A 14,370-nucleotide genomic window follows, 5' to 3' on the forward strand; every position below is an offset into this window, starting at 1 on the left:
TCAAGGGAAAACCCTCCATTGATTTCTGAAGCTTTTAAATCAACCTTGATCAGATTATTAGTAAAACAAAGCATGCTTTGCTTAGAAATACTGGGGAAAAATTTCATAAGCACCATTACTATGACATTCTTCCTGTGACTCTTGTAGTTCAGTCATGTGCACCAATATCTTACTGCATGCCAGACAGCCTTTAATTTCATCATCAGTCATTTCAAGACGTTTCTGCCTTTTGTCTCTTAACTCTGGTACTGCTTTCCCTGTACTTGGCCCATGCACCTCAAAGAAGTACTCACTCTCTTAGAATGGACGATAAGCAGAGGAACTAGGGCACTTGTTATGGTGTATCAGGTGTCCCAGCACCTGAATTTGCTGCACTTAAGTCAAGGAATGCTTGCTGTTAACTGTTACTCTGTTACTTTGAATTCCAGTTAACTTAATGAAAGCTGAGCACATAAAACTATTCCTTTGTCATATTCAGAATAACAAAGTTATATTTTTGTTAGAAAAGATATAAGTGAAGGTAAAGGGAAATTGTACAGAACTTGCACAAAGATTAGATCAGAAGGTTCCTTTTTCCATCAGACAGCTGTCTTGCTATTTTTTTTTTTCTGACAAGCCTGGCAACGACCTTTGCATGGCACTCCTGTCTTAGCAAAGGGTCTTAGAAGAGCATCCTAGCCAAAGGTGCTTTTACAGCCAAACTCTTTTTTCAAATTTTCTAGGTGATCTAAGGCCTGTTTAATCTTTATTTCTGAATCTCCCCCTAAATTCACTCTTTTATTAGGAGACTGGCTTTTAATTAGCATAAGATTCTTTCCTTTCCATATTGATGTAGATGTCTCTCTTCTCAACGGTCCCCCCATTGCACTTAACCAGTTAGTAAACAACTCTCTATTTAAACAAAGTGTAAAAGTCCCCCCTGTCTCTGGTGTCAATTTGGCATTCTTCAGTCCAGCATGTGTCTGTTATTATACATATATACCTGTTACAATAATATGCACATTAAAATGATGCATAGTTCAAACTGCTAAACAGGCTAATTTAATATAGTTTTTTATTTGCTGCTGACTGAGACCATACCTGTTGGCAGACAAACACTTTGGGGTGATAACTGAATTGGCATTGTTGATCCCTAAACTGTTTTCAAATAATCACCTTTATTCTATTACAATGTAAAAATATACTGAAGAGAAATATAGCCAGACCATATTCTTTTAAACACAGTAATCAACTTAGGTTTTTTACTGATATGTTACTAATGCCTTAATACAGGCAGACTCTTCAGTTGCAGCCATGAAAATACAGCAATTTGTTATCCGAGAAGTTAATTAGAAAGTTCGATTCTTTAGACATTATCTGGAGTAAATAGATGCACAACAGGAAAGATCACTAAGGGCCACATTGCTGTGAAACTATATCCTTATGGAATAAAGGGTACTTGGTGTCTGTAAAAGTATCAACATCTGGTGCACAATATGAAGTGGAAAAGGTGGATCATTTGGTACTGGATGGTGAATGGCCCTGCCAGTCTTTGGAAAAATAATAGAGATGTTTCTAAAATGACTTGTGGCAAGGGGCCAAATGCTGACAATTTTCACACAGCTGGACCTACCACTTAACCCAATGAAGTTCTGTATCAATTTCAGTACAGGGCATAAATCTATCTGTTTGTTGTATACTCATTTTAATAATCTCGTTGACCTTGTGCTTTCTAAGATTTGAATAAAATCTATTTGATTCCCTGAAAAGCTAAGCTTGCTACGGAAAAATTATGAAGTTTGGTAGTATTCAATGCCGTCTTCATTTTGCTACATATAATGGTCCTATTCTTCACTGTTCATGAATTATGTGGGTCAGTACATACTCACGCCAGGAAAGCCTTTCTAGCACCCCACACAGTCATGTATTTTGCATATGTATTGACATACATTATTGTAATCCTCTAAGAAATATTTCAGGGAAATTCTAGAATGTTAAAATGACTATTTTTGTTTGTCTCTGTCTGTACTGTCAAGTGAATTAGTTGTCATGAACGAGAAAAATAAAAAATGGAGATAGGTTTTAAAGTAAATGCATGGCCAAAAATAGCTTTGCTATACATAAAACATACTGCTGTGCTATATTTTGATTTTGCAGGTCTGCAGGTTTATATACTTGGGGCCGAGAATATTGTTCATTGTAAAGATATAAATGTAAATGTTATCGGAAATTTCCCTGTGCAACCGTTAATTAAATAAAGGAGGTTAACTGACGCTCTGCCCTCATCATGGGTTCATTGATTTTTTTCCAAATCTCTAGCATGGTTCTCAAGCAATATTACTGGTAGTCCAGTTCAGACAAAGAATCCAGCATTTCTGGGATCTGGGATGTTAAAGCATTGCTGCTACTGAGAATGAGCCAAAGCTGGAGATCAATTACTCTCAGGGCTAGGAAAACATATTGTATTTCTTTGATAATTTTTTTATTAATTAGGGAAAAAAAGAGAAAATTTCATGGCTAGAGAAAGGGATAGACATTGATTTCTTAATTTTTCAAGTTGGTTCAAAGAAATCAGGAATCTTCTGAAGCTGCTCAGGACACACAGATTTTGAGGCAGTTCTTGAAACAACATACCATAGTGACAATGAGATGGATAAAAGTATCTTTTATTACTTCAAGACATACATAATATAGTTGCATTCTTGCCTGAAACAGGTCTAAAACAGCATTTAGTGCATATGCTAATATACTTTTTAAATGTTTGGTTTGACACATCATTTTAGCATTTATCAGGAAGAATGTTTCAAAGTTTTGAAAACCTACAAATCAGTGCTTTAGAAACAGAGCTCTGAAACAGACCTGTGACATATTTGCACACAAGAAAAAAGTATTTGAGGGAGGGTTGAGGGATTGTTTGGTTGTTTAATCTGACACCACTAAATATGGAAACCTTAAGTATTCAAGTTTATCTTTGCTAGCATGATTCATGCAAGAAAGATTTTCTGGTTGATTGTGGCCACCAGAACACACTTTCTGATGCCATTATCAGCTATCAGTCATTATCAGCTTTCAAGTTATTATGTACAGTTAAATAGAGACACAGCCCATCATCTGAATCCACAGTCCAGAGGAGCTTGGAAATCTCATTGTTTACCAATCATTGTAACAAAGAAATAGATCACCCTTTCAATCTGTTGGCTTAAATTTACTCTTAACACCAATTAAAAAATGTGCTGAACTATTCACTTACAACCCAAAACAGATGACCTGCTCACCATCTTGAAACAAACACAGGTGTCAGGAGAAGAAAAGCGTGTTTCATTTGCTTATGCAAAACCTAGAAGGTTCATCTGCCTCCCTACTCTTCTCTGTAACTACCTATGTAAAAGACGTGGCATTTAGACATAAAACTATATATACAATGTGAAAACCTTACACTCTGAACCTTATAGTTCATTTAGATATGCAGATTGTCAATCGTTTTATACATAAGTGGAGTGAATACCTGCGTTTCTTCTTTGAGTGATAACAGCATTCAAATATTTATGATCTCATTGAGTTTGGAGTGCACAATCCTCCAGTCCAGTCTTTAAGGGATCCTATGACATATATTCATTCTTTTGATCACTAAGTAGTTTTTTCTCAGTTCAAAACACTTGGAAAGTTCACCATGTCTTTCAATGTCTGTATTGTTTTCCAAGTCAAAGTGGTTTTATTTGTTTTCAGTACATATTTCATTAACAGGGGACAACATTCAACCAGCAATCCAACACTGGTCATTAGCTACTTTCACATGTAGCTGTACAGTCACAGGATACAACATCCAGCCTCTGTCAGTGTTGAATCATAGAGCTCTCTCTCTCTTTCTCTCTTTTAAGCTTTAAAATTTCAGAAAATCACTATTGGAACCTTTTCCTTCGTGCTTTCATACCTGTCATATTGCATCAAGATCACTTTTTAAAGGCAGCTGTGCACCAGTGAAAATCAAGGCAGTACCAGGACGGGCTGTGAGGACTCTCAGTGTCTTAGAAAAGACAGACTGATCAGTCTCTGCATGGAAAAGATAAGACAATAAGTGCATCTAGTTACTTTATGATTTCACACTTAAATCTGTGTGTATCTGTAAATAAACAGAGACAGATTGCTCTGGCAAATATGTTTATACCTAGACCATGGAAAAAAGGAATATTTTAAGAACAAAATACAATTGTTCCAACAAAACTGAAATCTATTAAAAGATCATGAATTTGACCTTTTCGTGTAGTTTATTGTTTGTAAAATGTGCTGACTGTAAGAGCATCTTAGATACTCAGTGCAGTTCCTAGCTATAATGAGATTTGATCTCAAGCAGCTAATAATATCACAAAGCAGCTATAGTTTGTTATGTACCACATACCTGAAATAGGGAAAAAAAGTGTTTATATTAAATTTAGTCGTCTAGGATAATGATGAAAATTTATTTCACAAAATGGCTTTGGAAAAAAATACATCTGACATTTACTTTGTGAACTCTGATGGTCCATCCTCTGTAGTTTTCTGTCTTTTGCACCAAGTGGTGTTTCAGTTTAGAGGAATGTAAAGTTATATTTATATATAAGCTAAGTACAGGCTTTTATTAGAAATTTACCTGAGTCCGGTTTAAATGAGTCTTCCCTATCAGTCCTGACACTTTATAGTTCTACGACTGGCCTTTTCCCAAGGGCATTCTACCACATGCTGATGATGAAAGATACCTATTTCTGGAAACAAAACAAGACTATTTTAGTAAGAACAAGGAAAACGTGTTGTTTCTAGAAATACTCCATATCTCTTTATAATTCTCTATAGAATTTCACCTTGATTTTTGACCCTGTTTTCTTGCTGCATTTTTAATGAACTAACACACAATTCTTTCATTTCTTTTTCAGTGGTACAAGCAATTGTTCATTATAATTAGAATTTATGCTTCAGCTGAATAAAAATTTTTAGGCTCATACCTAGTATCACAGCAAACAGGGATAATTACTCCTTTTCTATTCTCCAGTAGTCAGCTGATCTTCCAACTCACATTTTCTGTTTTTCAGCTTTCTGACCTTGTGGATCTCTCTTTATCCTCTCTGAGGTAGGCTGGATCCTCTCTCCTCAAAGGAAGAGCCAGAAAAGGAAAAGTCTCTAAGTTCCTCTCCACAGGAATTTTTACTGTCTGCTTCAAGGCCTCGGTCCATTTCCTGAGTGATCGACCCTGCTTTTCTTCTTTTTATTTTCTTTCTTTTTCTCTTCTCTTCCTGGGTGTAAGTGTTGCTTGTTTTTACCCTTCTTAATCAACCATTTGCAAGGGAGCAACCCTGTTAGCAAGGAGACTTCTGTGATAGTGGCCAGAGTATATCACTGAGTGAAAATTATTAGCCTCTGACATATAGAAGGTCAGTCCAAATGATCTATTAGTCCCCTTGGACTTAAGCTTTATAAGTCTATTATTTTAACACAAATTATAAATAAACCTCAGTCACTCACTCTAATAATTTTCGTAGGGGGCGTTATTCAATTGATTAATTTAAAGCAGGCCTACAATATAGATTCAAGAGAAATTGTTAGATATTTCTTTGGACCCCCATCCACAGCTCAAATAGGATAAGAAGGATTTGTATGGTAATCATTGGAAAATTGCATGGATAAGGAAAACTGCACACTGAACTATATCAGGACAAGTGTAGCTAGCAGACTGAAGGAAGATGTGTTTTCCTCCTCTATTCGGCACCTATGAGGCCACACGTGGACTACGGTGTTCACTTTTGGGGCTCCTAGTTCAAGAAGTGTTTTGGAAAATGGAGGGAATCCATGAGCCCCATGGAGGGCTCCCAACACGGCTAAGGGCCTGTGGGGTGAGGGTTTTAGGCAGCTGGGCTTGAAAAATCTGGTGAAGAGAATGCTGAGGAGAAAGCTAATAGCTTTTTACTAATACCCAAAAGGTTCCCAGTGACAGAACCAAGCTCTTCTTGTAGCAGAAAATAGCAAGAACAAAGGGCAATAGTATCTTTTTTCACTAAGAAATTTACCTAGGGAGATAGTGGAGTTTCTATCTGGTAGTTTTTATGGGATTCAGCTAGAGAAAACCAAGACTAACCTGAACTACCATTGACAGCAATAGAGATTCACATGGGAGGTTGGATCTCCAGAAGTTCTTTCCAGGCAAAGTTTGTGTTATGTTACAGATATCACTCCACTCCACTGTAAACAGTGGAGTGAAGAATCAGGGACTAATATAGTACTGCTCTAAACAAGAGATGTGAATCCATGAATGTATTAGGTTTTGTGGGAATATGTACAAATGATCAAGGAGGTTACAGTCTGATTAGCTCCCTGGTAAATCTGCCCCCAAAGTTTTAGTATTTTAAAGAAACTGAATACCAAGACTTTGCCAAATTATCATTCTTTCTTCAGCAATTCAGAAATATGGTGTTGTTACATAGAATATGTATGCAAGAGAATGAATTTCTCATGTAAAAATGTTTTCAGTTACCAAGCTAATTTATATGACAAATGAATCATAATTCATTTAGAGCATTTGGATGATTTTAGAGCTTAAAAACTGGAAGCTGATTTTTTCATTAACACAAGCTCGGGTTTCAAACCCCAGTCACTTATATTTACATATGTGAGATATTCTCAAAGAATAACACAGAATTGTAGGATCAGGGCCTAATGGATATGGATAGGTAGGAGCAAGAGAAGATACAAAATTTTAGCTTTTATAATGTTAACCTTTTACCATGATTTGGCACACAAAGAACACTACACAAAGCAACTGCAAATAGAAAAATGTGTCAATGTGTAGTAAGATTTCTATGTCAAAACAACATCAAAACATTCAAAGGAGCCATTTATGATGTCAATGAAAGAACTACAATGTTACTAATTCACATTGCTTCTCTTTCTCACTTAATTGTTTATGTGCTTTAAAGGAATGCAGCTTTCTCAATAGTTGGTGCCGCCTTGGAACAATTCAATTTCAACTATTGATATATCCTCCTATCGCCCCCTAAAAGGCCAAGTACATGTAATATACATCTGCATATTTTTAAAATGTGGTTTAAGCCTGTGAAATTGTAGGTATGGCTACTCATGTTATCTTCTGAAAACCATAGCATCACAGGGAAACAGGTTCTTTGAAACAAGGGCTCTCTAGGAAGCTTGATTTTACTTTGAATCATGAGTCATAGCCTCCAGGATGAACTTCAAGAGACAACCAGAGTCAAATTACAAGAAGTGAAAATGTTATTGTAATTTAAGACAACAAAATATTTTTCCTTCAGTTTTTGCATCAGATAGATTGAATATTCTCTGACAACACATCAGAACATACTCAAATGAATTTTATATATTTAGCATAATTATCAATATTTCATTTTTAATTCTATTTTCATAGCAGATACAAATGCAGCAAATTTTTAAACCATTATTTGACATAATTGAACACAATATAGAAGTCTGTGGCCCTTTGAAACAATAGTCTCATTCAAGGTAAAGACCTGTCAGAAATTTGGTGCTTTGATTTTATACTGTATGCCTCCAGCATTCTTGAAGTAATTTTGTGCTATTAATCTCTTATTTTAGAGATAATTAAAATTCAGGTTAGTGATTATGAGGAAGCCCTACATATTAGATAAAGAATATTCTCTAGAGGTTTCAGAGGAGTTGACTTAAGCAAAGAAATCCCAATTGATACTAATACTGAATGCTTCAGTCACTCTGCTGTGTCTAACTATATTAGCAAGATACTAGGCCAATCAATTTGTAATGGTTAATATTTTTCCAAATGCATTACAAGCATTTCACTTCATGAGCAGCAATTCAAACCAACAATGGAAACTGAAGACTTTAAACCCCAGCTGCAATCAGGAATGGAAATTTGTTTCTTCGCTCCAAATATAGGCAATATTTTTATTGTGTACCTGCTATAAACCAGTGTAAATGAGAAAAAATTAGCCCATTTTATGGTAGTCTTGCTAATAGTGTTTGACTAATTGCATTCTGCCTATCTGTCTTTCTCCAGCAGTTTCAGCTGAATGTTTTTTTGTTCATGTCATCTGTCTTAAACACCAGTGACTTCCCTAGACGATTCTTCCTTCTTTCCTCACCTCGTTCAGACACACACAAAAGCAAAAAGCTGAGAGAATAAATGGTCTTGTACCATGTTCTGAAGGTCAACAGGTACAGGATTTGTAAGCCCAGTTGAGAAAAAAATTCTGAAGTCAAGAGCTTTGGTAAAGTGTGCAACAGCACTTTAAATTGAACTTTGGCTCTATTTTAGCGTATATAGAATGGGTTCTGCTAAACTACAGATTTCTGGAAGAGAATGCTTTTTTCCCATAAGCAGCAGTATTAAGAGTCTTGAACTCACATCCTTTCTTTTAGCACTGCTGTCAGAACCTCTTCAAACTGGAGCCCGAATGTTTTGAAAAGGCTATGACTTACAGGGGCTACCATTTGGACATTTTAAAAAAACAGTTCAAAAACCCATGGATATTTAAGACATGCTCATTTCAACTGCAGTTCTGCAGGTTGTTTTTTTTTTGCTTTACATCTTCATCTTTTCATGCTTTTTCTCTTTGTGGCAAAAAAAATACATGTTTTATGTTATTACATTTTGGCACTGGGGAGTTAGAATTTCACTGTGATCTGTAAGACCAGTTTCTGAAAGTGATTGTTTACTGGTTTGGTTAAGATAAGTTGCTAAACTGTTTGGATTTGTAAAGCTGCAGCTAATTATGTTAAATACTTTTAAGTGTTAATATCAGGAGTGAAGGAAAGAAGAGTGAATGTTTATCCCATGAATATTCTTAATAAATGAAAATAAATTTCAATTTACATGAAGAAAAAAGAAAATTATTTTCATTTTTGTTTGAAAGCATATTCTATTTTTATTTTCAGGCATTGAATTTTGGCAAAAAAGCCTGGCTTTGGTTTGTTTTTCTAATTAACCATGAAAATGGTATTAAGAGAATAGAAATAATTCTAGTAATATATTTTTGAAAAGTATATTTTGATTCTGAAAATAATTTAAAAATACATGCTTAAGAAATATGCTAAAAAACAGTCCAAGGACAAGAAGTTAACTGCATGTTATAGTTATATTGAAATAGAAACAATCAACAGAGATTTTAATAATATTCTATCTGAATACCTGTTACATTTTGTATTCCTTTTGACTGACTGAGATATTTAAGTTCAGTAATCACCAGAACATACTACATTTATAATATAGTCATTAAGGTAATATCAGAAGTCCTCACTGGAAAGATTAGCTATATTATTTTAATCACTGAAACTTCTTTTATGTTTCTTCCAATGGTTTTCCTGACCACTTGGCTTATCCTGGTGAGTTAAGTTTCACACGGTGTCTAGGCAGAGAAATTAGAACTTATACTAAAGAATTTAAGTGCCTTTTCATATTAAAAGTATTAGAAGTATCAAATAATGCTGCTGATATGAATGTCTCATTATCTGAGGATTTCCACCACAAAGTTTTGTGTCTTTCATGCTTTTTTTTTCCTTCCTCTTTTTGTCCACCTTCTCTCTGCCAGGTCTATCTCCAGTGCTTCAGGTTCTGCCTTGCTTTTAGTTCTTTGTTTCTCAATCTGTTCTTCTCTTTGAATATGCCTCTTGCTTTACACAGTCATCTTTTTCTTTAAATAGCTCACTGAACTGTAACTGTGTAGGAATTGATTGGGAGTACATCAATGGCTCAGTGCTCCGCAGGGAACTACTGACGGCCAAGTTATCACTATGCTCCGACACAGCTGGTTCCTGTTCAGCTGAGTCTGAGATGCTGTATAGGTAACATTAGGGTAGGTAAGCAATAAGCAGTGCTATGAGACCTTTGCATCTTATGGCTTTTCTTAGTGTAAGGGCAGAACTGGATAAATATATATATATATATATATAAAACAAAACAAGAACTACTATGGATCATCTGTCTGTAAGGACTGTGTAAATCATTGTATTACTGAGTATGCTACTTTGCATCTTGAGGTCCTAAGGCAACCAGCCAGACCGCAGCGTGGGCTGCAACTTGGCTGTAGGAGCAGCTTGAGTCTGCCTGTGCAGAGGTACCCCTCCCAGTGGTTGGAAAATTAGTGTGTGTTGGAGTACTCACACATGCCTCACAAATGCAGATGTTATTGCCATGCCTTTGTGTAGACAATCACACAGAGCACATAGCTCTGGCAAAAGAACTTGTTGAGCCTATTGGATTAGTGAGGAAAAGTCAAGCCTTTTATAGATGGATAGTACTTTCTATTTTATATACAAAGTTTCTATAGCATAGCATAGCACAGCACAGCGTGGAATTACAGATTATGGAGTGAAATGCAGAAGTAAAGAATAGTGCTAAACCCATCCATCTGTGGTTTTCTTTATCTAATCAAAAAGTGGGATGAGGACATTAAATCCAGATTTCAATCCATAGATCATGAAATTTCCCATTTATTAGACATGCAATTTCAGTTCAAGTGACAAAATCAAATGCAATTGGGTTTCAGCCACCTCCAAAGATATCATTAGCACCACATACAGAAATGATCTTGATTGAGTAAAATAAAAGAGTGGGTAATGTCAAATTAAACTTGTTAAGTGAGCGGAACAGGCTCTTTTGTTCTACAGCATTTGTTACACTACAGTGTAATCCAGGGATGTGGGAAGAGAGTCATGAATGGAGGATAAAGTCTAGAGATTTCACATGATTTCTGGTGGCAGTGAACACATCTACTGTTTTTAAAAAATCCACTCTTGAAATGGAAGAAAAAATGACCTTATAATATGGTAAACATTATTTTAAAAAACATTACTCCTGTGATGGGCTATTTAAATAAAACGCTCAACTAAAGGCAGGAATGAAAGAAAGAGGAGTACTTGTCAGAAACCTGGCTGCAGTGAATGGAGTTTATCACCGTTTGCAAATTGTGTGTGGAGGATGAACACTCTTCTTCAGAAGAAACCATAGGCATAACAAGGTTATTCTACAGCTATGGGGAACATGCTGCTCATTTGACTAACTCTGGCTAACTTTGGTGGCTTGCTCTAAGACTGTTTTTAATTTGCTGTAATTTCTCCTGCTTTATTCCTGCTGAGGATGCAGGCATGTATTCATGTGGACTTCAGCAGGCACACCCCTCCTTATCTTCCACCTTATTAATGCTGCTTGAGCTGTGGAGAGACTCAGCAAGACAGTGGAAAAGGAAACTGTAGTTCAGAGACCAAGTGAACCATCACGCTTAGACAGATGAAACTTGTGAGCTGTTGCACATGACGTAGAGAGTGAACTAGGCTGATTTTACTTACAGAACTAATTCTTGGTAGTCAAGACTAACAAGTTGCAAAGACTGCATTTGTCTGTTATCTATGCTTATGCTTATCTTGGTCTTAGCCATTCAGTCTGCACTGTAGCTGTCTTTCATTAACAACTATGCCCAGTATGCAGCCTCATGCCTTTGCAAAATATGGTAAACTGTATTTCCTGCATTTCATGTCAGAGAAAACATATGAGGAGAGAGATATTCCTCTCATTCTGGCATTTGAAGTTTTCCCTTAATGAGAGTTATCTGTGTGTATACTGAAGGGAAAAAAATACAGAGATTAACAGAAATTTAATCTTAAAAATAAATGATTGAATATAAGGCTATCATGACAAACTCAAAGTGGAAAAGGGGACAAAAAATTGTCTCAGGTTGTGAGGACACCATCATACATAATCAAATGACTTAGAAAACAGCTTTTAAGCTGAGCTCAGCTGTATAATTCTCTACATGTACTTCCCTATCCATTCCAGCTGTGAAATGAAATTCATTAGCTTAAAATTCAGATAAGCCAAGGAAGCAGCAGCTAACATGTTGTACTCCACAACTGGGAATTATTTAGTAAAACAGAGTGTGTGTCAGTTCTTCAGGTGCTTCAGTTAAAAGCCCAGTATCTTGGTTTAACTTTTCTTTTGACTGTCAGGACCAAATTGGTAGACATTGCACTAAAGTGCTCAGGCTCCATTTTGGCAGCTCTGATGTGGAGTAATTCCGGGAGGAGACTGATGACAAATAAGCTGGAGGAAGTAGCATCCCAAACTGCCAGAATTGTTCAGTAAGTGTTTAAATGTCAAAGTCCTAACATCGTTCACAAGGACCTTTACGTCAGCTGAATCACAGCAGCTCAGCTGATGGGTAGTACCTTGTGTGACTGTCATATTTCATTTGGATTTGGTCACATGCCAGTATACTTATACATACAGAGATATATCTCAAGGATAATAATTGTTATCAAGGACAATCATTACTATTAAGGATAATAAGATGCACTTAAACAGGCATGGACAAGTTTCACACACAACATTTTCGATATACTTGTCTCACATAATTTGTATTTCCTTGCCTGCTGGAGATAGCTGCCCTGATTTACTGCATGTTTTAAAGAAGTGAACTTAATTGCATTTGGTAATTCTTATTTATACTGGCGCTATTCATAAGATACGTAAGACACTGGTAGGATTTGAACAAGCTATCTTGTCATTAAATTAAATGAGAAATGGACATACCGAACACCTTTAAAAAGGAGCACAGCAACTCAATGACTAAGAATCTTGTCTCATGGGAACTGATAAAAGTAAAAACAATTATGTTATTGTTTGAATCCACGTTTGACTAGCAAACATTTAGGTCAATGAAGCAATGGTATGCTTTTAACTCAGTGCCGCTGTGTTTAGGTTCTGTCTCACAGCATGTGAAAGAACATTAAAGTATTTTTAGTTTGCAATTTTGCAATAGACCTTCACTGCAGTTTAAACTCACATATTGTAGGACAAAGAAAAAGTATAATTTGAAAGCAATATTAAAGATGAGGCAGGGCATGTTGGCAGAGGCAGAGGGAGCTCCTGGCTCCTAGGAGTGTGCTGAACACTTGGTCTGTTCTTGGGAAGAACAAATGGTCATGGTCCTGGCCCCTGAAGAAGGAGGACCACACCTTATATCCTGTTTCAGTTCAAAATACAATACAAAATGTAACTCAAGTGATAAGTTAATTGAGAGCAGAATCAAACTTATAGATAGGTACTTAAACATACAGTTTTTAAAATGGCTAAAAAGCTAGATAGAATATTTTATATTTCCCTATTTTTTGTAAGTTGCATTAATAAGTTGATCTTATTTTCCCTCTAGTAACAGGGAAAGCTGACTTAGAACACTATTAAACAAGGGCTATAATTAAAAATCCATAAAAATAAAAGAATAAGTTTAGAGACTTTATAGAAACTCTAGTAGCATTTTTCATTCTCTTTCCCTGATAATTTTTTCTACTGAGTCAAATGCTGAAGTTTCAGTGAGCTTATGAGATGACTATGCTGTGTGTTCATTTACAATTGCATACAGCAGACTGCAGTTTCCTACCATAAAGCCATCCATGATATGGATTTTCTCTGAAAAGAAAAGTGTTAGTCTCTAGGGATTACAATTCTTGTAAATGTCAAGAAGTTTAAAATGTTTTTTAGATGAAAGCAGATGTTCACTTACACTTGAGGGTGGTTGAATTTTGATGGATTAAAATATGTATTTTTACCATTTTCTGAAAAAAAAAAACAAAAAACCTGTGGGTATATATGACTCTGTGTGTGTGTGTGTGTGCGTGTGCGCGCGTGTGTATAGTTTGTGTGCTGTGCTCTCATTAAGAAATCATAGACTAGAAATTGCAAAGCCTAGCAGTGGTTTAGTTTTTACAAATGCTTTAGAACATTTAAACAAAAACTTTCAACGATAAAGCATTGTGAACTTTTTTTTTTTTTATACCATGTTCATAACATAGAATGATGAATCGGATCAATAGCTTATTTTAACAGTGAATAAATATGAACATGTAAATCCTTCCATTTACTGCTAATACAGTGGAAGAAGAGGTCATATAAAACATCATATTCCTTATAGCAGAGGGCTACTTGCCTTCTATACTCTCTTTCAAACCCTTGCTTTTTTTTCTTTTGCAAATTTTAGACTTTCTTATTTTAGAGAGGCTTATTTCTTGTGATTCATGATATTTAACGCTTTGAATTTACTTTTGACTGGACCAGATCCTGTACTTACTAGCAAAACTTGTATGGTTTCATGAGCTTGTACACCACTGCTAGCCACAGGCTGTGCTAGCAGGTTTTAGGTTAGCTACTTGTGATATATTTGTGCCAAGTTGTTCTAAATATAAATTTCAGAAAATATCAAGCTATGGCCAAATTTCCTGGACTACAGTTGTTCTCTCTTTAAAAGGCTTTCTATCAAGGGGCACATTGTTCAGTGTATTTCTTGATGCTACAACTTTACAAGTATCATACAAAGGTTTCATTGTTCTTGTTATCCTATACATACAATTTTTTTTAACTTTTTTTTT

Source organism: Platalea leucorodia, assembly GCF_965183815.1.
Source record: "Platalea leucorodia genome assembly, chromosome: Z".
Taxonomy (NCBI): domain Eukaryota; kingdom Metazoa; phylum Chordata; class Aves; order Pelecaniformes; family Threskiornithidae; genus Platalea; species Platalea leucorodia.